Source organism: Falco cherrug, chromosome 8, assembly GCF_023634085.1.
Source record: "Falco cherrug isolate bFalChe1 chromosome 8, bFalChe1.pri, whole genome shotgun sequence".
NCBI classification, from domain to species: domain Eukaryota; kingdom Metazoa; phylum Chordata; class Aves; order Falconiformes; family Falconidae; genus Falco; species Falco cherrug.
This window is the reverse complement of record NC_073704.1, coordinates 8,298,282-8,321,750: the sequence shown is the minus strand read 5'-3', so window position 1 is coordinate 8,321,750 and position 23,469 is coordinate 8,298,282. Positions and strand designations below refer to the sequence as shown.

General features: G+C 46.4%; 1 protein-coding gene across 5 annotated transcripts in view; it reads right to left on the bottom strand.

Annotated features, from left to right (window-relative positions):
• The window catches only part of ACKR3 (atypical chemokine receptor 3), a 34,885-nt gene that overhangs the window by 6,120 nt on the left and 5,296 nt on the right, over window positions 1-23,469 (bottom strand). Inside the window, exons 1-2 of one of the 5 annotated variants that reach the window (XM_055719093.1) lie at window positions 2,707-3,237; window positions 2,033-2,244 (exon numbers count right to left, since the gene is read on the bottom strand). The exons of 2 other annotated variants lie outside the window; for them this stretch is intronic. The gene's annotated coding sequence lies outside the window, so the exon portion shown is untranslated. Of the gene's footprint in view, window positions 1-154; window positions 229-761; window positions 787-2,032; window positions 2,245-2,706; window positions 3,238-23,469 lie in introns of those variants that run through there. 2 more of the 5 variants (XM_055719092.1, XM_055719091.1) reach the window with 2 other exon arrangements.

Below are 23,469 nucleotides of genomic sequence, written 5' to 3'. Positions count from 1 at the left end.
GGCTGCGAGGCGAGGCGGGGCAGCGTGGCCCGAGCTGCGGCGGCCGTGCCGCTCCGGCCCCTCCGCTGCTGCGTCCCGCCCGGCCCGGGGGGCGCCGCGCACCCCCGCCCCGCAGCCCCCGGCCCGGCTGCCGCTCGGCTTCCCCCGCCCTTACCTCCCGCAGCCTGGGCGCCGGGCGCTGGCGGAGCGACTGAGCGCTGCCCGCCGCCGCCGGCCCCTATATCCGCGGCGGGGGACCGCCTCTCGGGGGCGGGCACGGCCCCGCCCGGCACGGCACGGCACGGCCCGGCACGGCACGGCCCCGCGGGCGGCTCTGAGCGCTCACGGGGGCGCGGCTGGAGGGCGGGGGGGTACGGGAGCGTCACGCAGCCGAGGGTTTGGGGGGGGAAGGTCGGCAGAAAAAAGGAAAAGGAAGAAAAAAAAGGGGGGAGAGAGAGAAAAAAAAAAAAGGGAAGAAAAGGGGGGGGGGAAGAGAAAGGAAGAAAAAGCGGGGGAGAAAAGGGGTGGGAGAAAAAGGGGGGAGAAGAAAAAGGGGGGCAGAAGAAAGGGGGGGAAGAAAAGGCGGGGGGAAGAAAAGGGGGGAGGGGATTACAAAATACAAGCAGGTTTCTAGCTGTTTTCTGTTTTGATTTTTCCCCACCACCACTGTAAAATACTGAGAAGACAAGGCAAGGGGAGGCAGCAGATTCTCACCTCTACTCCCTCAACCAGGGCGAGAAAAATTAACGGCAAGGAAAAGTGACAAGAAGCCAGAAACTCACTAACTAAAGCTGAAAATCCACTGCTTCACACCGCGGCTCCGCACAGGAGGGGCAGGTGAGGAAACCGGCCGGTGGAGAGGGGCAGGTCTGCGTTCAGCTCCAGCAGGGTCAGCCTGTCTGCCTGTCCTCGGGAAGATGCTGGGATTAGATTATAATCTACCTGCCAGTAGTACAATTTGCTGAAGCCTGACAACGGTGCTGACAGCTCTGAGGGATCTGACACACATACCATCGGGTTGCTCCGGAAACACCAGATAACCCGGGCCGGGGGCCTGGCTCCCCCCACCCAAACCCAGCCGCTGAACACACACCCACGTGTATGGCTCCAAGAGCCTAAATCACCTTGTCTTTACCAAGCCAGTGTCCAGCCAGGAGGAACCGGTTAGCTAACACGTTTTATCCAGCACTTTTTGAAAGATACGCAGCATTTCAGCACTAGCATCCTGAGGGCTTCAACACCCCCGGAAAGCACATATTTTGTTTTCCCAAGGATGCTTAATCCTATTTCAACAGGCAATTAAAAGCTTGCATTAAAACCTGCTGGCAAACGCATGCTTAAAAAGACAGCATGTTTTCCCACAAAAGTGCCTAGCACAAGTTCTCAAGCTCAAAACAAGTCAGGGACGTGGCAAAACAAGACATTTTATTCCGTGGCAGAGCAAGGGTGCGAGGTTAAAAGGACTCCTAGCTGCCAGCAGAGAAGTCTTAATTCTTGGAGGGGTGAAGAGATTGCTATTTTAACAGCTCTGTTTCTCAGCCCTTAATTCTGCCCCCATCAAGGAGCAGAGTCAAATTTACACCCCTGCAAGTAAAGGCACAATTAGCCACAGCTCTGCTGCCAGCAAAGAGAAGATGAAGCTGTAGATGCTACACCTCACACAGCTCCAAGCCTGCAGTGAAGCTTGCCCGGTGCTCACCCTGTATTGTCTCCCAGCTGGGCCCCTGTGCATCCCCAGAGATGTCCAGCATCTCCCGCTTGACATCACACTGGGGTGTCCTGGGGAGCACGTGGCAAAAAACGTGCTGGAGAAAGGCCTGACCTGTCGGGCATGTGGTGGTGCCTCTGTCCTCACTGAGATCTGGGCTGCCACCAGCTCCAAGTGCCACCCTGCAGGAAGAGCACAAGAGGCCACCAAGCAGGCCACCTGGACTATCCCATCCACCACCATGCTCACAACACTGCTGGGGGTTTAGGTGCCAGGGAAAGAGGAGAACAGAGGAACAGGATTCTCTGTCCATCCCACGAATAAAGAGGTTGAGATGTAAAGTACCTTGCCCTGAGCCCCGCTCTCCCTGGAGGAGGTCCTCCAAGCTTCACAGCTGTTGGTGAGCAAAGCGTTTCGGCATCCGCTTAAATTCTGAGCGCTCACCCAAGTCTGTGGACGTCAGTGGAATTGAAGCACGATGAGTTCAGACAACGACAGGGTTAGGTTTAAAAATAAGCATGTACTGAAGCACTTGGCTAAATCGGGGTCTGAAAATCCTAGAGAAATAAAAATAAAATTTAAAAAAAAAAAAGGCACTCTAGCAGAACTCCAGAGTCACTTCGCAAAAAAAGCAAGCAGAGCAGTTTTTCCTTACTCGGTGTGCCAGAAAATAACATCAAGTAGTACGATCTCTTCCACAGCTCTCCAAAAATACCTGCCAGTATCTGTAACTGCAAAGCTGCTGATTGTCCAGGAGTTGTAGGCAACCTCCCCTCTCCTGCATTCGCCGAGAGCAGAGCCCCTGCCGCCCTTTCCAGGTTCCTCCCTGCTGCTATCTTTTTAGAGCAAGCACGTTCCTCACGCAGGACAGACAGAGCCCATTCCCCTTCTGTTATGAAAGCCAGATTTTGCTCAGCATTCAGAGATGGAAAACCCACATGATAAGAAACCACTTCCCTAAAGCACAGCAAGCAGAGCTGGGCACCCCAGGTAAGTTCAGCAGAGGGTTGAGATGCTACCTGCTTGCCATGATTAATTGGTATCTGCTGCTGGTCCAAGCAGCTGTCCCAAGAGATGTGATCTCTGATAGTCCTGTGACCAGAAACTCCTTGTAGATACAGCTATCCAGGCAAGGTGATCCATTGCGCATTGAAACGAGACAGGCTGAAAGTGTTGAGGTTGTTCAGCCTGGGGATGAGACGGCTCCGGGGAGACCTTACGGCAGCCTGCCAGGGCCTGAAGGGGCGGCAAGGAAGCTGGAGGGGGCTTTTTACAAGGACGTGTAGGGATAGGACAAGGGGCAATGGCTTTAAACTGACAGAGGGTAGATTTAGATATAGATATTAGGGAGGAATTCTTTACTGTGAAGGCACTGGAACAAGTTGCCCAGAGCAGCTGTGGCTGCCCCATCCCTGGCAGCGTTCAAGGCCAGGCTGGATGGGGCTTGGAGCAGCCTGGGCTGGTGGAAGGTGGCCCTGCCCGTGGCACGGGGGTGGAAATAGGTCATCTTTAAGGTTCCTTCCAGCCCAAAGCATTCTGTAATTCAGGAAAGGGGGAAAGCAAAGCTCCACAGCTATTCACCCTGCTACAGTTGAGTCTGTAGCAACGTGCCAGGGAGGGACCGGTCACCTTCACAGGGCAGCAGATACGCCTCACTGGGTTTTTCTTGGGGTGCTTCCGCAATGAGTCTCTGCTTTCCCCAGACCGTGGGGGCTCTGCACGAGATCAAGGCTCACTCCACTGTGCTCAGTGCTGCAGATAAACACACCTAAGGGTGAGCTCTGACCCATGGAGATAGGTACAGCAGGAGGGGCAGGCACAGGGTGTTGGGCAAAATGCAGCACTGGAAGTCAGATTATTGTTTTAACTACTTATCCAATTGTTTTGCACTTACATTTTGTTTAACTGCCTGAACTACAACAGTATTTCTTTTTTTTTCTTCCAAAGCACAAGTTATTACTAACATAGGGGGGAAAGAAAAATCAGAAATTTCTCACAGTCCCCACAGCGTCTCCTTGCTGGCATTGGGAATGTGAACTGAAAGCATCCTCATTTTCTCTTAAGGCTTCCCTTTCCAACTGAGAGGCAGATGGAAGCTAACACCCAGCCCTGCCTACTCAAGTCAACAGAGAAATCTAAAAGGAAAAAAAAAAAAAAAGTGAGTTGGCAGCTTCAAGTGCTGGAAAGATTTTTTGAGGGGTGAGAGAGAAAGCCAATAAGGCAAAGTGCATGTATGTGTTGGGTGAGGGAGCATTTCAATAGCACAACAAATATCAAAAAGGGACAAAGGGAAACATTTCTGCATCGCACAAGAGAGGATTGGCGCAGCAAGAGCAAGGCAGGAGCAGCATCACCAAGCGGGTGTCCAAAAGCAGCAACCTCACGCGTAGGCAGAGAACAACGTGCTGGCCAGGGGTGCAAACACCCACATTGAGTCGATAAAGCCAGGCAGAGCCCTGGAGGAAATCAGGCTGTGATCCGTGAAGTGTACGAAGGTAAAAAAGAGCTTCCTGGAGTCCTGGGAGCCAGCGCCAGCCGGCTGCTGGATGAAAACGCAGCTCTCATTTCCTCCCTCTTCCAAGACAGCTAGTTCTCTGTCCTCTCTCGGTCACGTTCCTCGCTGCATTGGTTGGATGATGGATGGAGGAACAAGCCACCGGACTAACAAAAGGAATAAATAGATGACTACATCAGGAGTCACCTCTGAAATCGCAGGCAGAAAGGAAACGAGCAGCGAATTTCCAGCAGGCAGCAACTGTGGTACTGCCCAGCTTCACTTCCCCTACCAACAGAAAACAATCAAGTCATGTAACGCCAAACCATGCCTAAAGCAGCGTCAGCAGCCCGCGGCAGCCGTCAGGAAAGCCACAGGGCTGGTCTCCTGTCCAGCTCCATCCTGTCCAGTTTGGAAGAGATGCAAGATGAGGAAACCAAGGGGAAGAGAGCAGAAGTACCCTCCTCACTGCTGCACTGCAGAAAAGCACTACTTGCATTTGCCGCAGCACAGGAAAGGCACTCATACTCATAGGCAGCTCCAAGGAGACCCATGTCCTCCCCTGCGGAAGGATGGAGCGAGCCAGAGCTGCCCCAAACTGAAGGAGGAGAGGGTGGGAAAGCCGAGGCACAGGGCACGGTGGCGATGCTGGGTGGGACACTCAGCATGACCCGGCATGCTGTGCTCACACTTGCAAACACACGGTGTTACCCTATTTTACAGCTAGGAAAATTGGCAGAAAGAAGTTGACTTCTTAGAACTACAGAGAAAAGGAAGACATGCGCAGGCAGAGGCTGCCAGAGTGACCACAACCCATCCTAGGGCAAGGCTCCTGCTTCCCCTAGCCTAACCTAAACCACTACATCAAGCAATAGAAGAGAAATTGCAGTACAGGACTTCCCTTTCCACTCCATACCACCCACCCGTTAGTTTAAAGGTTGACGAGATTTATATTTTTATTTTTTGCAGAAAGCCCCTTATGGGCCGGCTTCCATCTATGCTGTAGCTCCAAAGCTGTATTTTCAACTTCACCACCATAACAATTAAGGACCACATTTAGGAGGAAGATTTTAGAGCATGAAAGCTGAGCTCCTTGGGATATCACAGGCCTCCAGCATCTGCAGTCTGAAGCGCCACACGCTGCAAGCCTTGTAAAAACTGGCTGGTAGAAATCTGTTTTCCAGGCTGACTGTCCAGCCTGGGGACGCTGCCATCAGTGTTGACCTCTTGACAAGTGATGGTGAGCAGCACTGATTCAGAGAGACAACACAAAGCACGCAGCACTTTACATGGGTCTCGATCAGCTGGGCCACCCAGGATTTTAACTGTTCTTTTGTCTTTTTCCCCCGCAAGATGCAGCAGGAGAGAAGTTAATGCTCCCATCAGCCGTGTGGCAGGGCACTCTCCGTCAATACCAGCGAGCTTCCCAAAAGCCAAGCGCCAGTACTGCGTGCATCCCAGCAGGATCTGCTGAAGAAAGGGCTGGCAGAGCAATCAATTTACTATTTTCAAGGCGATGAGAGCTTTTAGGAGAAATCAATTGGTGGTGTAATTAGGAATATTACCCATGTAGCTAATAATTATCGAAGATGGCTCTCTCCTTCACAGTTCATTTCCATCTTACCCTTCCACTAAATAAAGGTGTTACTTATGGATGTTATTTGCGGCTTCATAATCTACTGTCATAGGCATTATTGCCATTTATTTGAGAGAGTGCTGGAGCATGACCATGAGGAAGATAAAATAGGACCCTGAGCCAGAAATCCTGCCTGAAGCAGCTAAGCAGCCAGCAGTGAGGATTTTTCAGAGACATTGATTTTTACATAAACACTATCCATAAACTTCTCCCCTCCGCACACTGCTGTCTCAAACTAGCAAGGTGACATTAACGTGTCGGGGGTAGGCTTTGACAGAAGCCATGCTGCAGAAAGCTGGACTCTAACTTGGCAAGTGGCATGCCGAGGACAGAGAGGAAAGAAAGGAATTTGAATTAGGATGATGGGATCCCCCCCGCCTTCACTTGCTTCCATGGGAAAGAGTCCTGCTAGGTGTAATAGACTGAATACTACATGCCGGTAAGAAATAAAAAAATCATTAAATCATAAATCTTTTGGAAAGGGGATCTACTGGGGAGATTATATTCGCTTTTCATGGACATATTAATTCAACGGTGGCATATCATATTGTTCTCTGCGGGGGAAAAAGACATATTGTTTTAAAGTATGATATTTAGAGCAGTCCTTTAGGAAGGAAAGCAAATATAATCTTGGCAAGGAAAACCAACTGCATGAGCACTGAGTAAGGGACATTAAAAGCAAGGCCCAAGACCCAGCTGCCGAAAGTCAGCATAGCTTGACTAGAGTTGTTGGAGCTAAGCCCATGCATGGGAGCTGAGAACGAAGGTCACCTCCACTTAGCCACAGCTCCTTGAAAATGTTAAGTAAATGAACAGAAAAGGTAATTTTTTACCAGGCCCATTGTGAACAGTCACTGTGTGCTAGCAGGCAAAAGGTGAGAAGACAAAGACATCATAGCTGCATTCAGTTTGATGTTCATTAGTTGGGAGCTATTTGTCCATCTCCTTCTGGATTGCTTCTGGCTCGGCGGTGGAAACTGCCAAGCTCTCCTGGCTCTCATCCAGCCAGACGCTCAGGATTTGGGCAGAACTAGATGGCCAGCTGCAAAACACGGGCTCACCCACACCCTCCCTTGGCCACTGCCCAATCTGGACTCCGTGCGTGCCTGGTCTCCGTTCTCCAGGAGGCTCCAGCCCTACTGTGGCACACACCCAGAAGCGTCTGCAGCAGATCGACATCTATCTCCTGCCCAAATTCAATCAGAGCGAGGCCAATGCACTCCTCACTCCGGTGAGGGACCATATCTGACTGGCATTTGAGGAGCACCCTGCACACAGCCAGCCACAGCGCACAGGTGAGGGAGATCTCTGCACACAGGCAGCTTCGGCACAATGCTGGGGCGGCACTGGTCTCACGGCCCCCTTTCAGAGCTGTGGTCACACGTCACCCTTGGCTTCCCACCTCTCTCCCGACCCCACAAGCTTCGTATTCCTTTGTAATGAGAGCATCCCTCCCCGCTTTCTCCATCCATACCTGAGGTGAGTGTTCAAATCTCCTCCAGCTTGGCTCCATGCATGGAGGACACTGGGACGGACTCCTGCCCACTGTGCAGATTCTCCAGACACCCACGCCGTGCACAAGTACCCATCGAGCCCCGCTGCCTCCTGTAGCAGATCTCCCCTCGTGAGAAAGCTGCGGATCACAGACAAAAACACGTGCAGACCTGAGCTCAGCCCAGCTTCACACCGCACCACAATCCCAATCCCAGTCATCCCAAGCAGTGTTGTTCTGCCATATGGCTGCTCTTCTAATAGCTACGGGAAGGTCTTCAGCAAACATACAAGTTACTGTTCACGGCTGTGTCGTTCCTCTGTGATAACTCACCATCCAAAGTAGCTTACTGCAGAGGAACAAGGGAAGGAGACAGCTTAAGTTTGCCACACCAAGTAACGGTGGCTGCTGGGCAGCTCTTGCACCATAATACACTTCGTGCCAGTTTGACCACGTCGCACTCTGAACAAACTCAGGCACAAGTAACTCTACTGGGCCCATCAAAGAAGACGGGATTCACTTATCACCTGAATTGCAGGACACTGCACAAGAGAGCACACGCATGCAAACTCCTGCCAGACTTCTCACTTTCCTCCTTCCTTTTGCCAACCCAGCTATCTCGCTGAACACCTTCCCATCCGTCCCAATGAGGCATTAAATCTGAGGCATCGTTGCTCCCACTGGCAAAACTGCAGACAGGATTGTTCCTAGATAATGAAATAACCAGGTAAAATAAAAAAGGGCTGATGAAACATCAGCCACAAACAGCCAAAACAACAAAGTCAGTGCACACAAACCACAAAGACTCTTATTGCAACATTAAGTCAGTCGTACGTTATTTATGTGTTTGTCATATGTGTATTCAACTACCTGCTCAAGGTGAAAAACACTAATAAGGCTGTATTTTTCTCCATACCTGGGCCAGGTTCCCAGTCGAGACAAGCAGTTTATGCTAGCCAAAAACTTGGACAATTTTTGTTTCTGTAGAAACCTCTGTTGCTGGGGTCCTTAAAATTGGCTTTAGGTGCAAGGCACATTGGCGGCGGCTCGCAGCTCAATACTGTATGAAGCAAGAGAGGTCTTGGACTACTCAAATTATCCAATGCGAGCACAAGAAGGAGGCAGCTTGTGCTTTAGCTTCTGTCCAGGGCCCCTGGAAAGTTAATCCTATCCGATTACACTACTTCTTTTTTTTCCATAGAAGAAATAAACAGTCTTTTGTACTAAACATAAGGCTGCCTTCTTTTGAAAGAAGATTTATCATCCAGGATAAATTAATGAGTTCATTCCATTTTTGTCCCAAGTCTTCAAAGCGCTGCTTTTACTTCACGATGCAATATCAGTTGGTTCTGCCCCTGTGCCAGGCAGTCCTCAAGAGATCCAGAGAGAGGGGCAGGGGAGAGAAAGAGTGCATGCACAAATGCAGATCATCTCATCAGTTGCTTAAAGCCTGCACACCAAATTCCATGCACGCACGTTACAGCCATGCAAACACACATATAAGAAGCTAGGACCGGCTTCCCTTCAGACCACAAACACCAGGAATGCAGTGGGCTTTGAGCAACCTAAGTTGAGTGAAAAATGTCCCAGCCCATGGCAGAGGGGTTGGAATTAGATGATTTTTAAGGTCCCTTCCAACCCAAGCCATTCTATAATTATGGTACGACATTGTTCAGTAAAAGAAGTGACTGGTGGATGACAAAATCTGCTGTGAGTTGCCCCAGGAGAGGACCCAGCTGAGAAATAAAAAGGATGGCTTGGTTGCCTTCTCCACACCAACAGGGATCCCGTTGTACTGAGTTGAAACCTTGAACTCATTACAATGTCACTCTGTCTTTGGATCCGATATCCTGTGGGGGAATCTTCTGGGAATGTATTTTGGTTCAAACTTAGGTCAAGGAGAGTTGACTTGACCTGAAAATAAATCCAGGCGATCTCAAGCTGAAGACCTATTGACTACTGTTTGCAATACAATAAAGCGAGGAGATCAAACTCGGCTGAAACCCAGGGTTAACATAAATCCAAGGAGAAAGGGGAACAAGAAAATTCATTCACCACCATGACAAAGGGGACATTTTTTGCATTGGCAGAATTCAGAGCTTGAAAGCGCTTCCCAGGCAGCATTTTTAGCATCCCATATGGTAAGTGCATGCTGTTTAGCTGTGCTGATATCTTCAGCAGACTGGCAGTAAGATAAGAGGTACGCGACCGTATATGTGTGTGAAAAAGGTTTTGTGGGCTTTTCTTTTTTTTTTTCTTTTTTAACGTCACTAGATGGAGTTCCTCTGCTCGCACACAGGGAAGCTTTTGTGAGAAGTATTTTATATGGATCCCCAAGGAAAGATCTCAGTGGACGGGCTCTGAGCGCTATTGTGTGCACGTGTACGTAGTAACTCTCAGCAACTTTCAGTTTATGGTCCAGGAGAAATGCTCATTGTACTTGCTGCAGCTCCAAGATGAAACCCTGCTCCTGGCTTGTGCTAAGGGGAGTTGTATGATTAACTTCACTGAAGCTAGCCTTTCTCTTCTTCCAGGAGCTTTTTTTTTTTAAAAGAAAAAAAAAATGTTTGCTGGATAAAGCAATTTTTCAACGAGCTGAAACTTCCCAGGTCTGTACTGCAGGGGGGCTGAGAGATGCTCCCTACCCATGCTGCAATATATCCTCAGAAAAAAGTAGAAAATCGCTCTCCCCCAACTATCCTCCTTCCCAGACCTCAGATCCAGAAGCAGCAGTTTGACTCACCAGCCCTTTGCCCAGACCCATAACATACCCATTTTAATAAATTTTCCAGCTTCTCAACGTGGCTGGAGCTGCTGGTTGTCCAGCAAATGCTCAGGAGGATCCTCTGTCCGCCCAGTGGCCAAATCACAGTAATTTGATAATTCTACCAAAGTTAAAACTTTAAGAGTGCAAAACTGTCCTACAAGGATCTAATGCATGCACCCCCAGAACAAGCTGTGGATAATAACAAGATCTCATGATCCTTGAACATCAGCTTTTAAGATGCCTGTAAGTGTCCTCAGGGCTACCCTCAGCTCAAGCCTGCCTGTGTTTCCAGCCTGAAACAGCTGGTTCGTCTCACGATAAATATTAAATGTAGTTCAGTCCTTCAGCTTGCATTCATTATCTCCCCATTTTGCAGTAAGTATCTGGTCAAATCCCTCTAGTCTTTCCACCATCCCCTTCTCCCAAACATGCAAAGGGACAGACACCTTCTACACTTTGCCAGGGATGAAGCAGAGCAGCTCAGCTCATTGCAGCACAGAGATGCATGGGGCTGTACCCTGGAGCCCCGACAACATGGACAGTGTGGGAGCTTCACCACGGACACATCAACCCAGACATGACTGACCAGGGTAGCTGCTTTCAGGAGATGAAAGAAGTCTCTGCCATAAGACATAAGTGCCACATTCCCCATATGAGTGCAACTATTTCTAAACACAGCTCAGGGAAAGCTGCATATTTATTTTTTTTTTATTTCACTAAAACCCATTTTATTAACCAACTTGCGCTCTAATGTAGATGGTCCCTTTGTTTATAGAATAAATTATGCTGCTTCTTCCCATCTCCCGCTGTGGTTGCATGATTCCTGGTCAGATTGTAGGATGTTTGATCTAAGAATGTATAAACTCCACTAAACAAAGCTGCAATAGAAAGTTGAATAATAAGTCAAGACTCCAACCTCTCCAAGAAAAAAAAAGGTGAGTTTGTCAAAGTAACATGCTGAGAGAGCCTGGGAATCTTTCAGACGAAATAAAGTATTTTAAGAGGGACGCAATATTCAAACTCAGCATTTCACATCTGCACCCTTTAAAACTGTCAGGAACTTCACCCCTGGCTCAAGTGAAATCTTCGTAAATTGGGATTTCTTTCACCACCATGTGAAAATTAACACTTTCAATTGCAATTAGCAGTACCACAGCCCTGCTCACACTTTTGCTCAAAAAACAAGTCACACATGAATATTTACAGCCAACCAATGCCATCTAACAGGCACTTTCTAGTAAAGACATCCCCAGCCCATGTCTCTCCTCCAGATCAGGAATGAGAGAAGAAAGACACAGATCAGTCTCCCTGAAGTGCTAGGTGTCCAAGCACCGTTTATCTCAGGGAGCTCTGGGACAATCACAACTCATCTAACCTGCAGCACAGTGGGGATGCTCTGCAGAGGACAGATCTAGGGGTTATACAGGTGGAAGTGCAAGTATTTTTTAAACGGACACATTTTCCCTTCACAAAAAGTACCCATCATCACAGTAGCTGTATTTCTCAACCCCTGTCCTCCCTGGGACACATATTGTAAGGATCAACTTAGCCCTTCTTTTTAAAAGTCAGTTCCACCTAGAACAACAAAAACATGAGGAAAACCAGTTCTGGAGATTTTCCACCGATCAGCCAAGGTCTCCGTGATGATGAAACCTGCGGTGTCTTTTATCCATTTTCCTGCCCCTTCTCTGCTCAGATATCCAGTGCGTTGTGGTCAAAGTATCCAAGCCCTTTCTGCACAGTGTGGCAGCTAGCACCAATAAAACTAATTGGAAGAGGGGGAGAATTATTGGGTTTAATATCATAACCCTGATGGAGAAGTTAAGCAGTTCTTTTAATACAGCAAACAGTCTTCAGCTTAAAGCTGTGGCCATTTCCACTCCATCTCCCCTGACCAGTGGTGCAATTAAACCTGAAGCAGGACAAGAAATACAAGGAAGGGAAGTCACTAAGGAGAAAGGGGTGGAAAAAAACCCAGTACTACCTCACAGATAGTCACATTTCAAAGCATACAAAGAAACCCCTAGTGAAGCAGTGAAAGCCAAGCATTCCTTCTCAAAAACATAAAAAGTTATGAGCTCGGTTACAAGCCTTCCCAGTACATGCTGACATGCTACCAACCAGATCTGGAGCAGAGACTCTGTCTAGAACTTTAAAAATGCAAGTAAAATATCATGCCTTGCAGGGTGTTCCATCCCCAAGCCAGTGTGAAGTCATTGACAGAACTTGATGGGTGGTGTTTCATGTGATTTACTGGGGAGCCAGAGGCCACCCTGCTCCACCCTTTGAAGCAGCACGGCCCATCCTGTCCTCCTCTGCCGGATCTTTCATTTCCAGGGTCTGCTCCATCACCTTTCAGCTGCACCGAGTTCATGAGGTGGAAAAGAAAAAGAAAATTATTTCCCAAGCATGACGTTACTGGCATTTGTTAAAGAGAAAAAGCAGATTGCTAACGCTCCTTTCCATTCTCTAAACAGGCAAAAAGTTGTTCACCGGAACAGCTTCCAAATGAAAATCCAGAAAGAAATTTGGAACTCATCTCAAGTCTATCAGCATAAATCAGTGGAGCTCTCACTGTCCTCGTGGAAGCCAGGAGAGCAGAAAGCAGAGAACCATGCTCCTCCAGGTTTGAAATACTTACTTCAAACTGGATGCCAGGAAAGTGAACAAAAAAAACATTTGAAAGGAGAAGGTGGCTATTTAAGGGATGGAAAGACAGATTGTATTTACAGGGTCATGGGATAAGTTTAATGTCTCATCTGAAACAAATTGAGAACTGATTAGGCACCCAAAATGAAGCAAAGACTGAAGCCATTTATTAACTCCTGCTTGTGGTATTAGAGGAAATTCAGTTTTAAAAGCAAGTTGCAGATAGCTCTGGAAAATGCCTTCTCACTTTATAGAGCATTTTACAAGGATGAATCAGGTACCAAAGTTCTTGACAACAGTTGTTTTGCTTGGCTTTCTTAAAAAAGCAAACAAATAAACAAACAAAAACCCCAACAATGCCTTGTGCTGCCTTACGGAAACTTCAGGGTAGTCCTGGAAAATTCCCTGGCCCACCAATAGAGATGGAGGGAAGCTTTCCAGCGGGCAGGCCCTGGATAGGAAAAGAAGTTTTCTGCAGGAAAAAAAAAAAAAAGTTGGGTTTCATGGAAATATTTCTGTTTTTCAGAAGGCCAAAAATTTGAAGGAAGGACGTCTTCATTTTCAGGCAAGGTTAAATGATCATTTGGTCTAGATCAACGACTACTCCCCACCCTTTGTGGGTGAAGTTTTCTGCTGGAGCTCTGTTAACATGATTCATCCAGCTCTCTCCCAGGAGAGACATTGCTTCGTTGGCATCTCTCCTGTATCTTGAGAAACACAGTCCGGCCAGAGGAGAACAGAGGCAGCTGCTCCAGGCAGATTGCTTTTTTCTTGCACAGACCCGTTGTGTTTCTTTCACAGAAACAGGAGGAGTTAATCATGTTCTTGACACGAAAAAGCAAAGATACATTTGGTTTTTTGAGCCAGGCTGCAGTGATGAGAGTCAAGATGCTGATGTCAACCGCAGCGGTGTAATCAGCATACACCCACAGCTGGCTCCAGCAGCAAGGGAGGGTTCCTTAGGAATTACTACGTGACACCAAGAGACCAAGCTGAGAGCAGCAGGACTGCCACCAGGCCAGCTGCAATTTCTGCCCGTTGGTCTAAATCCCCTGCATCCCCGAATGAGCTATTAATGGTCAGATGGATGAAAGCAAGGTCAAAAGGCACTTCCAATAGGTCTGCAAGATCTTCACTGAGCCGTTAACTGTTCAAGGCAAGAGGCCCACACATCAAGGATGATCGGTCTTACAAAGCAGGCATTACATGCACTTTGGGAGCTTTCCTGGTTTTTCAAGACAGACGTTTTATTCTTCAAGATTTGAGCACGAAGTATTTATTAGCACAGGCACGTGTTTGGGTAGCTGGGACAGCCAGCCACAGCGGGTCAAACATCTGGAGCCCATGACCAGTCACTTCAGAACAACTTCTGGTGCGAGCGAGGATGTGCTGGGAGGTCATAAGCAAAACAAGAATGAATTTAGGGCAGTCACTGGGACTCATAATTGGTCTCTCAAGTCTGCACAATATGTTTGCACAGAGCAAAAGGTACTGCTCGCTGCATTTTGTGCTGTAACTATCAATAACGCTTTGTGATTGCCCAGGAGTTCAGGGCAGGTCAACATGCCATGAACAATTCCTTTGCTACAGAGATCAATGTTCTGCCGTGACTGGTATTTACTTTATGCCCTGAGCGATACAACCACTACTAGTTCTGCACCAGCTAATATAAGCAGACGAGGTACGCTGATGATATCTCAACCCCTCAAGATTTGTTTTGTCAAAGGACCACCATGCCCTGCCTTACCTACAAGAATTTGCTGGCGTTCATTAAGTGTGCCTGAAGGAACAGTTAGCTAGACATCCTGACACCAAGGCAGAACTAAAGACTATTTCCCCGTGTTTACTTACTAAACAGGAATCTTTTGGCCTTTCCACTCAAGAAAAACACACCCTTGTAAGATTTCGACCAGCATTTACATCCCCATAACAAATCCACACAGATTAACACAGTACTTTAGCAGGGGAATGCAGCCACATTAAGTGGCTACAAGTGTTTTCAAGGTCATTATGGTTACAAGTTACACAACACAGATGATAAGGAACACTGGGAAAGCAAAGTAGGAATCCAGAAAAACAACTGAAGACAAAACAGCACATCAGATGCTCTCATTCAAAGCCTCAGATGGTCATATCTTCGGGAGCTGTTACACATTGCTGTTGAGCTTCGAGGCTGTTGCACAGTAAAGTCGCTTCAGGCACCTGTCATTTTAGAAGTCAACAGAGCACTCTTCCAGCAAATTTCCTGCTGGGCTTCTCCCAAATAATGTAAAACAAAGCCATCTACTCACTCTCAAAAATTATTTGGGATGACATATGCCTGCTTTCACTAGCAAGAGGCAACTGAGGCTTTTCATCCCCTGCATACACTTGGTCATTGAGGTCCTCTCTGAGTTACACCTGACACCTCACATTTTGGGACAGTTGCCTTTGACATCCTTAGGATCTGATGCTACCAGCTCAACATGAGACAGCCTACCAAATACTCCATCAGAAAGAGGGCAAAACACTACCAAGAGTCAAAACATGGCTCTGCTGAAGAGAATACAAGTTATGTCTGTCCAAGCCACCCAAGGTTAGACTTGGACAAACACACTCATCAGCAACTGTAAAGCTGTATAGTTTGAAAATACAACTGATCGCACCCACAGAGACAAGGAATTGCTCACTGAGCCTTGCACAGTAAAACCAGAGCTGCTCTTTACTTCCCCAGCTAGGAATCCCACCAGCAGCAGTTGGACTCAGCAAAGACAGTCTTCTCCACAAAGCCCTCCGCTTTTCAGAGGGACAGCAGGGCCATCAAATCTTTCAGCTGTACCACATCATCAGGACACACATTAGCACAAATTGGGGGACGTGAGCACTGATGCTTGCCATCTTAACAGCTTGGCTTGCACTTGCCTAGACTTTCACCCAGCCAGGGTAGCAGCTAGCTTCAGAGCATGAGCCACAACACAGCAAGAGGACATTCCAGTGGGGGTCCCTGAAAGAGGATTCAAGAAACAAAATTACCACCTTTATAACCTTTTCAGGAGCTTCAGTGGCACACATTTGGCACATAGGTTCAGGAAACTTTCAGACTCATTCCCATCTTCCTTTTCTCCCTCCTGTAGATGATACGAGGGTTTTCATGTGAGCCTGGTGCACATCAGTGCCATCTGTAAGGACCCTCATTCCTGGGTATTTACAAATGTTTTATTGCACAGCTGAAAACCATGAAAAGAAACAAATTATGAAGCATCTTGAGTGATCATGCACTCCCATGAGGCAGTTAAGATACTTATAGGAATAATTTACAACTGCATTATAAAATCCCTTGTCCTTTACAGTGATGCTGATGCTACAGAAAAATATAAATCAATACTGCAGAGGGCTTTCAAAAGTGCTTTTACTTAAGGTTTATAAACAGGCTATGATGTCCAAGTTAAACGTGGGGGTTGCAAGCCTACAAACCAGCTACGTTCTTCCCTTCTGCAGGCTTTAGGCTGTCAAATCAAATGCAGAAATAGCTTCAAAAAAGGTTCAGAAGGTGTAGGCACACCCCAAGAACCTGAGAAATCGTGCCTGCTCTTACAGACACAAAGCCATCTGAACTACTGAGGAGCAGGAAAGCTTTAACACATGGAGAGTTACAGGCTTTTGGTCACACGGAGCTATTGGCAGCTGCCCAACTCATTATGCCCAGCCATCCTTTGAAGGCTATCGTTTTGTGAAACAGAAATCAATACCCCACACACTGCCACAAGCTAAGCCAGGGGGTCGTGACATTATATCACCAGCAAAGCGAAGAATGAAGGGATACGTCAGCAGCCCCAGGCATAGATGGTTCTCCCTCGGCATGGGATAACGTGCAGGTCAGGAAGCACAGCACCGGTTGATGCTGCAATATGGAGCGAAGGAGGGGAGCCAACAGCACATCTCCTCCAGGTTACTGCTGCAGATCTGGGTAGCATCAGGGAGCCTGGACTCCCGTCCCTCCAGGCTAGCACAAAGGCAGGTGCTGCTGATGGGTATTTGCAATAGCCCTTCGTGGCTAAGCTGACAACATCAGCCTGGTGTCAGACTGATGACTCTTACAAGCACTGCCTCCACTCAGACCCCACAACTCAATACAAGAGCATTGCTTTATCATGAAAACATCATTACAAGTTGCAAGGGAAATGCACCTTTAAGTGAAGCATTTTAACATTGATCAACCTGAGGAATCTGCGTTAGCAATGGACAAAAAAAAGGCTTTAACCACATCCGACAGGATCACTCTTGTCCAGGTCTTTGGATCTCTTTGTTGCCCCATCAAGACGCTATGCCACCCTGCTGGGCTTGTACCCCTCAATGCTGGAGGCTGGCTCAAGCCACTTTTCATCCCTGTCTAAGAAATTATCACAGGAGACTTCATGCAATTAGGCCTCAAAAATGGGGATGTCAGTCCTCCAGAGGAACTAAGCCTGCCTCATGAAAGCTATTTCAACCTTTGCTTTCACTGCACAAGGTGGGTTTTTTTTACCCTGAGGATTTATATCAAAGCAAGACGCTAGTCAAGACACGGCAAGCCACTGTAGTTTTTACCTCTTTGTAGCTCGCCAAGGTGAATGTCAGTGGAAAAAAAATCTCAGAGGTGACCAGGCACAGAGATGGCCATCTAAAGTTACATGCCTCGGCACAAGAAAAATAAAAAACCCACCCCTATGTTTTTAGTAAAAGCAAACCTGGTCTCTCTCAGCGACAGGACTCCATTTAGAAATCGGCACCAGGAGCGTAATGAGCTGCACAAAGCCAGCAGCTCACACCTCGCTATTTCTCCCCACAGTCCAACACGTCTCTCAGGATCCATCGCCTTTTTACAACCCAGCTAAACACAGCCCATCCCAGGGACACCGTACCTTTCAGTCAACATGTGCTTTTTCCTCTGAGCTGGCCTGGTGAAGGATATTTTTTTTATATATATATATATATATATAATTTTGTGTGTGTGAGTGTAGGCAATATTTCTCAGGGTAGCTCTAGTGTCTTATGGGATTCGAGGCACACACTGCAAACTGCTGATACTGCGTGCAAGAAATAACAAGGGGAGGATGTATAGGGATAATATTTGTACTGAATGTATGTTTTTCAAGAGCATACTTAAAAAACAGCTGTGTAAGCAAAGTGGGTAAGGAGAAGCATCTCTGGTAAAGTTCTGCAGCATGCAGGCTGGAGGTCAGCTCAAGAACAAGGTGGATGGTGTATAAAGAAAGTCTGAGGTTCTGGATAGTGCCCTCAGTTTTCCTGCTCCTTCTGTTTTTGACCATCCCTGATCTGTGCAATCTTTCAGCTTGCAGTACAAGCATCAGACATCCCCAAAATAAAAAGCCTGCAATGCTACGACTGCTTTAAATAAACCCTACTGAGCCCAGGCTGCTGCACCTAGCATGCCCAGCCTACCTGGATAGGAACTGGTGCCCCAGCAAGACTTACCATCTGAATGGAGATAATGCTTCCACTTAAGCAGCCACCACTTAGCCAGTGCCAAAATCCCAAGGCTGACAAGATTAGGGAGAGGAGACGCTAGTTCTCATTTCACCACTCCCCTTAGCATCTTCCTCTGAAAAGCCTAAGATTTATTATCTGGCCAAAACATATCTTGTATTTGCTCCAGTCATGAAAAGCAGCAACAAATTGAGAGATGGAGTAGAATAGAAGTTTTCTGAGAGAATCAGCCTCATAAAGCTTTCCAAAGTTGCAGCTGACATACCCACTGGATAGATCCAAGCCGCTCCTAAAAATACACCCAGAAAAGAACAGTTCCATCTAGAGAAAAAGTTACACGTTGCATTTTAGATGGGCTGGAGTCCTACAGCATATATTTTCACGGGGAATATGCCTATGCAACAGCTGTTCACCTGGACCATCCATCCATCACTGCTCCAGCTACCCAGGCATCCCAGAAAATGTGGTCCAATCCTTCTTTTTTCCTCTGGGATACAGCATTTATTCTAAACTGAAAACAAAGAAAAGCTAAATATCTTTCAGCTTCAAATACTGCAGAAGTTTTATCCAAAACATTTCCTAAACATCTTCACTCAGCAAAAGAGGGCTGAGGTTTTAACTTCTTACTGTGCTTTAAATTTTTATTGTGTCTCTGAAATGGAGACATCATAAAAAAAGCTAGTCTTAATCCATTTCTTCCCTAACTGTGTTCAGGGGAAACTACATGAAGAACTAAAACAAACATTTACAGATAAAAACTGTATTTAGCTTTATGCAGGGGTAAAGCTCTTCATTACTGTACAACTATTTTGACCCAGACATTTCCCTACTGTAGCTGATCCAAAAAATATCTGCAAATTTCTCCTTTCGTTTTTAGTCTGGTTATGAAATGCCAGAGGATATCAACATTAATAAAATCTCCATTCTTTCTGGCCCTCACAAACAAGCAGAAATTGTCATAAAACAAGAAAGAAAATAAGAAACTGATTCTTGGCTGAACTATAATTAAGTTAAAGCTCTGGAAGTTCAGGGAAAGCTACATTACACAGATTTTATTTGATGAAATCAATTATACCTACGCTGGAGATAAGTTAGTGATTTAGCTTTGCTTATGCTAATGCCTATAACTTCGGGGTGGGTTTTGCCTGGCAGAGAAGGTGGGGATGAGGTGTGGTATTAATGAGATGTGCTTAGGCAGGAATGTGCCTCTTGATTCCAGGAAGGGAAGATGGCTGCAGGGAGGCTTCCACACAGGAGAACCGACGGCAGACTCCTCGGGACCATCACCTGTGGCATCTGGATGCAAGTCCAGGCATGTTCTGACAGCAGCAGTGCTTATTTGCTAACGTGCTTTTCCAGAGCTCACAATACACAGAAGGTTTTTGTGACGTTTTGAACACTGGGAGGGGTGGGGAGATGTGAATGTCTTCTGGAACTTTTGGTTCGGGTTGGGTTTTTTTCCTCTTTTCTTGGGCTGGGCTAACTTTTGGCTGTTTATTTGGTTTTATTATTACCAGTTCTAGTTAATGTAATTTAATAGTTAATATAATATCAGCAAATACCAGCACTAGAATACTGCAAAAGGGCAAGACAGAGCAGATCCGCTTGTGCAAGTAGAGAGCAATTGCTTTCCTCTCTTCTGAAAATAGTGCATCCACCCTAATACAGCATCAAGTGCTAGGGGAAAAAAAAAAAAAGGACAGGTTAAAAGCAACTGTGAAAATTATCTCATCTAAAGATCCTTGGGAACTAATCACCTCTGGACAGGAGGGAGAGCCTTACAGTACTCATTTGACACTGGAGAAATCAAAGGCAAGTCCAAAGGCTTCACCTGATTTCGGAAGGGGGCAATTATCTGCTAATGATCCTTGCTGTAAGGCAGTCACACTGAGCTGGATACAAAGCTTAGAAAGCAAAACGGTCCTGGTGCCAGAGACAGGTGCCACCTCTCCTTTAAACTGCATTACTCGGAGACTGCTAATAAACTAAAGACCAGGGAGAGCAGCATCCCCATCCTGCAAAATGCCAAGTACTGTGGTTTTGATCCAGCAAACATACATGTGAAACAGCTTTCTCATGCCACCGCTGCTGGGTAAAGTGATGAGCACCATGCAAAACATATTGCAAGGGTGATGCCGTTGGTGACACCAAGTGCCTCAACTGCTAAAGCTGTAAGAGGATCCAGCTGTCCATCCTCAACTGACAGATCCGACACATGGAAATCTTTTGAAAAGAGAAGAAATTGCTCGAGTGTCCTATTGCAAACCAAGTTTTTGGAGGCTTCTTGCACCACTTGATAAAGCAATGCATTTCCACAAAATGAAAAAACAAATGAGCAAAGTCAAAACCAAGTTTTTGTTTGCTTTAGAGCAAAGGAACCAGCCCCCAGAAGTGAAACCTTATCTTGTGCCTCTAACGGTCTGGATTCCTGTCTTCACCTCGCTCCTGCAGTTTCCTTCACCAAGGCTGGCCTCTGACTGTCTCTGGAGGGTCCTCCTCTGGCCACATGAAAGGCTTTTCACACCCCTCTATGGCACCAGCCTTCAATACATCCTACAAGTCAGACTAGCGTTTAGATCCCTTCCTGCTAGATCCAGGCTCAGGCTGCTGAGCTTTAAGTCTCCAACACAGACATGGAGTCTAAACGTACCGTGAAAAGACCTAGAAACAAAGGCACTTAGGGTTTGCATAAATGGAGGTTTACTTAATTTGAAGGTCAACATCAGATTTCTGCTGTACCTAAAGTAAATACTATCCATTAACGGAGGTAACATGGCATTTATGTTTTCATACACACACTAGAAACTTAAAAGCTACAGCACTTAACTTTCTAAGCATCATTTTTAATACATTGTACATCTATCCATTTTCAGCCATGCAAATGCATTGGACTGGGGGGAAAAAGAAAAAAAAAAAAAAAAAAAAAAGGAAAAACAAAAAAACAGCTGTTCCAGAGATATGCAGCCTTTTTCTTCAGCTTCATAGAAATGATGCTGAGTTCAAACTGCCCAAAGTGAGACACATCAGGGAAGTTCCTATAGCTTGGCACTGCATAGGTACCCGTGCCAAGCAAGCTCACACCTACCCACAGCATACTGCTGGGGCACATGTAAGTGGGTGAACCAGACAGACCAAGCAGGGTGTGGGGAGCAAGCCTGAGAAGGTGGTGGAAATTTTAAAAATAAAAATAAAACAAATAAAACAAATAAATCAAAGCTTCCTGACCAAGTTCCCAGCTGATATCACATACCAGCACCAGCTGGTTGCTAGTGGATATAGTCCATATGAAAACAAGAGGTCTGGTTTCTGTAATTCACACCAAGAGCAAATAGGCTAAGCCCCATTGCACCGACTGAAGTTGTCTTTGAGAAAAGCATTTGCAAGGCAAGTTCACTCTTCTTTCCACATGCCAGTGAGGGATGCCTGCTTATCGCAAGCACTTCTGTCCTGGTCAAGGACAGCAGGTGATGGTGCCAAAGGCTGGTGCCTGCAGACAGGGAGCCGGCGCTTCTAGTTCTCTGACAGCAAAGAGTAATACAAATTCCCATGGACTGCACCCATTTGCAAGTGATTTAACCTCATTTCACCCACTGCTGCAAGTTATTCTTATGCATTTTGCTTTCCCAGACCTCCCCATCGTATACAACATTTCTCACAGGTCCCATCTCCGTGACCTTTCGGTTGTCCTACTCACTCACCTGTATATATGAATGTCACCTGTAAAATACAGTCTCAGTCAGATCTCCCTGACCTATTTGCACCCTACAAAAATTCCTCATGCTAACATTAGACATGCTTGAATTAGCAAAGAAATGAAAACAGGCCCCAGGGAAGAAGTGGGCTGGAGGAAAAGACAGAGATGTAATGCTGAGCAACCGTGTCAAGTCACAACTGGCCACATTAGCCATGTTTGAGGGTTCCTCGTGTCAAAACAACACCTCTGTAGCAAAGGAAGAATCCTGCCTGCCCAGTCCTGCATCACCCTGGGCTCTTTTGCCCCACACAGGCTTCTTTGAGGCATCAGCATCGGCAGCTACACGTCCCATAGCTCCGTGGCTCCATTGCTTTGCACTAGCCGAACCCATAAACCACCAAAGGCTTGGCTCTGTAAACTCAATGCTTTCGAAGACGCTTTGCAAAGTTACTATGCAATTCTGGGAAAGGAGTTCAGATAGGAATTAGTGACTTTTGTCTGGAATTAAAGACTTGCAAAGTTTAATAAAAGTCATGAAAATTCCTAAACAAACAAACAAACAAAAAAAAAAAAAAAAAAAAAAAAAGAAGAAGAAAAAACACCACCTGTTGTTTCCAAAACAAGCTTTTCTCCATTAACAAACACCAGGAAAGATTCCATCAGTTCTCTTACCCACCTCATAAAAATGGCTGAAAACGAGAAAATAAGTTCATTTTCTTTTCTTCTAATATCTCCTCAGCCTCCTTTTGTGCTTGAGGATCTCAGGAGACAGCACAGAGGTGACGAGAACACCAATAACCCCCTTTTAAGGTTGAGTCAAATGAGGCATTGAATAGTTTCTGTGATTTACCCAAGCAGAACCATAATCCCAACTTATTTGCATGTGAAATACTGTCTCCCAAATTAACTTTGCCAGTTGAAAATGTGACTCTGGGGAGGGGCAGGAGGGTACTGTCATTTAGTATACATATATTTATATTTCCTGGCTCAAGGGGGTATAAAACTATTTCCAATACTCATTAAGCCCATTTCATTAATGCATTTTTAATACTGTGATGTAGTTAAGAGCATTAACAATGAAAAAATACTAAATAGCCCTTCTCCAAGCACCCCTTCAAAAGCACATGAGCTGCAGGAGCAAAACACATGACTAGAAGAGCTGGGATTCTGAACACACAGGTTAGGCTGCAACAGCAACTCTGCAATGGTCCAAAAGAAAAAAAAAACCTAAATAAAAGCACTCTTTGGCTCCTACTAGATTAATTGACTGAGAAATAAGGAGGACTTCTTTCCAAGAGCAGACTGACTGTTCCCCATCACACAAACTATAAGGGGTCTTTTATGTTAGGGAACTTTCTGTCTGTTGTTCCTAAGCTCTCCAGATCTGACCACGCTGCCGTGTTGTAGCCTTCAACACAATAAGGAAAGAAAATTGACCACCTTTAAAATAGCTCCACAGATTATAACCCTGGGAGAAAACATTCAAAAAACATTAACGGTCAGATTTAAATCCACAAATATAATGAAATGCACAGTTACTGATGAAACTCCCTCCTTAACAGACCGGACCAAAATCAACCCTGC